This window comes from Austrofundulus limnaeus, unplaced genomic scaffold (genome assembly GCF_001266775.1).
Source record: "Austrofundulus limnaeus strain Quisiro unplaced genomic scaffold, Austrofundulus_limnaeus-1.0 Scaffold361, whole genome shotgun sequence".
NCBI lineage: Eukaryota > Metazoa > Chordata > Actinopteri > Cyprinodontiformes > Rivulidae > Austrofundulus > Austrofundulus limnaeus.
This window is the reverse complement of record NW_013952763.1, coordinates 132,221-135,584: the sequence shown is the minus strand read 5'-3', so window position 1 is coordinate 135,584 and position 3,364 is coordinate 132,221.

The window sequence follows — 3,364 nt, the reverse complement described above, 5'->3', positions numbered from 1 at the left end:
ACACACACACACACACACACACACACACACATCACCCAGTCATTCTCTGTATTTTCATTTTCTTCTTCCTCATAAGTGTTTCTTTTGCCATAAGGTCAGAATAAAATGCTCCAGATGCCATTCTCCACCCACACAATTAAAGGAACTTCAAGTTTCATTGGTTGGAAGATTAAACTTGCAATAAAACTTAAACAGGAAAACTGAAAACTAAAATAAAGTAAATATTTTTGATAAGTGGAGGCAAGCGTAATCTCAGCTTTGATATATTCCAATCGTTTCAACCTAATAATCAGAATTCAATAAAAAAAGTGATTTTACCATGAAAAACTCACTGTTTTTTTTTTACAGCTTATTTGTTTATTCCCCCCCTCCTTTTTACAGATACTTGTTGGCTGAGAAAAACTAGATCAAGTACTTTACTAATGAGTCCTTTCATTGGTTGTAGGAATCTTGTCCTGATACTGCGAGTAGTGACTAAACAAGATTTGTTGCTTCATCCACAACCCAACTGAATGGATCTTTGTCAGGTTTCAGGATACTGTTGATGGTCGTGGACAAGATTACTGAAAGACAGTCGATAATGTGACCCAAACACAGCAGAGTCCTCTCAATGAAACACTTTATTTTAAAACTGAAGTTTTTTTCAGCAGGTGAGTGGTGACACCAGTTGGTCATTTGGTCCAACAGCTTTGCCTACAACAAATTCCAAAAATGCTTGGCGTTTTAAGAATCAAACATGTAGATTTACCTATTCGGAGCAGATTGCTCCAAAAAGGCAGACTGTCAGAATAAAAACATTTCCTGTTTTGGTTACATAACACAACACTGTTATGGAAAATTTGCGTGAACCTCTGAATTGCAAATCAGTTTTGCTGAATTATTTTGATGCACACTTTTTAAAAATAATTTTAAAATCACTAATCTCTGCCTAATTTGATTTGGATTATAAAATGTATGATGTTTAGTACACTTTTTCATAACATTAAAGGGAAAGCAAGTTTCCGAGGGCATTAGAAATGTGAAAAATTACATTTTGCCTGTCGCTTGATGCATTTACTGTACCTGTTAGCCTTCAGAATGAGTGTAAGAGATCACCATTATCTACTACCACATTAAATTTCAGCTCAGTATTTCCAAAACAGTGAAATACAACCATTTTGTGTTTGCTGAGCTCGGTTTTTAAATCGATTTGACTCAAAAACGGAATCAGCTGCAGGCCAATTGTCAGTGATTACTTTCTGAGGGATTTGTTAAAATCCATTCAGTGGTTCCTGAGATATTTTGCTAACAGACAGACAAAAGCACAATGAGTGAACAACATGTGCCTCCAATGAAATACGTTCTACGGCAGGCACTGAAAGCCATTCATTAAAGATCCTAAAATAAAAGTTTGTTAAGATTAGTGATGTTGAACAAATCATCATAAAAGATATTAAAGAGCTTCAGGCTGACCTGAAATAACGTGGAGGGATAATTTCATCCTCCGAACAAAAAAACTTTTGAATTTATTTTTAATTTGCAAAAACTGTTTTCTCATCAATTTAATTTGAATAAAAAAATGTGCTCTGGCTGAGGAAGAGAAAGTAAAACACTGCTGGAATGCAGTGCATCAGGATGTTTATGTTTGGTATAAAGAAACAGCACAGACTAATTAGTGAGACACAAAGTCAATCAAACACAAATATAAAGTAAATGTAATAATTTAGGGTTATTAAAACACGTGAATAGAAAGTTTAAGTCACGCTTCAACACATCAGCTGAGTCATTAATACAGAAAGTGAATGAGCCAATTCAAACACAAGAGGGGGCAAAAGACCAACAATCTGAAAACAAAATCAGATCAGTGTCAAATCATAAACCTTTAACAAAACAACTACAATGGTAAAACTTTCAAATGAAAAAATAAAAAAGATTATCTATATTGAGGCACTTTTACTGAAGCTGGGTTTCCTTCCAGGAAACTTCAGCAGGAGCTTCCAGGAAAAAAAAAAACGTAACTCTGAAAAATAGTTTAACTTCACACATGACCAAATTACGAAATTATAAAAAAGTAAAAAAATAATTAACTTTGTGTACCAAAAAACTTGTGATTGAAATGTTTTATATGAAAAAAGATTAAAGGGAAAGTGAGGGGAAAACTATTCCCTTCATTCAGTGAAACACGGTGGAGGTGATATTATGAAATGGGGATGATTTTCTGAATGTGAGACATGAGGACTTCCAAAATCTTCCAGCTGCTCTGAGTTTTAACTGATCTTTACTACAGCTGTGAAATTAWCTGAACTGTTGACTTGGTCTCCTGAAGTTAGTCTGGAGCATCAGAATTTTACCTAATTTGGGGAGAGTTGTTGTCGACAAAATGAAGGTTTTTTTATTTATTTTATTTTAACAAGTATTTTGACAAGCCATGGGAATATATGATCAGTGTACAGACAAAAGCTCACTTCYTTTCAACACCACAGGTAGTTTGTGGAATCGCGGTGTTGTTCCCATTCCTTGTTCTGATTTGATCCTTCTAACGTTCCACATCTTTTTTTACCAATATTTTTATTCACTTGAGCAAGATGGAGCAGTTATTATGTTAATAAGTGTTTTTAATCTCATACACTATACTGATATTCGTAATGTGATACAYGTACGATAATACTTTGTGACATAATTTGTATATTTTACTGTGATGCATGGTGTAAGTTGTAATATTTGTGAGCTTTTGTCTTTKTTCCACTAAAGATGTGAGCTTATAGGAACTCCGTCACCACACCCATTTTTCTAATTATTAGTTCTGAATGACACACCTCACAGTCTGTGTGTAATTATTATTACTAGTCATGTTATCAAAAGGTGAGAAAAAGCTGTCTGGCTTACCTACAGTCAACATCATTCATCAAACTTCCCTGTTTTTGTTTTTTACATATCTGAACTTTTCAGCTCAAATTGATGTTGTAAATATCTACCTCAGGGCCGTTTTAACAAACTTTCCTTCTTTTTTTAAGCTGCTGTAGAAGAGCCAGGCTGAAGCAGACTGTGGTGCAGGAGGAGGTTTGTGGTCCTCCTGGAGGAGTTGAAGCGCCTGTGAAAGACTGGACAGCAAACTATTAAAGATGGCTTCTCTCATCTCAGCCAACTTGTGACCTGGCAGCAGCCAATCTTAGTCAGTCATGGTCAAATGGGTGGTTTTGTTTAAGGGCCAGGATTTGCTCACATTTCTCATACACAGTCATTTAGAGCAATGAATCACAGCAGGGACATGTGTCCTTTAGTTGAGTCTTTCCTTTATTTAATTCTGCTTGTATTAAATATATACAGCGGGTAAAATAAGTATTGAACACGTCACCATTTTTCTCAGTAAATATATTACTAGAGG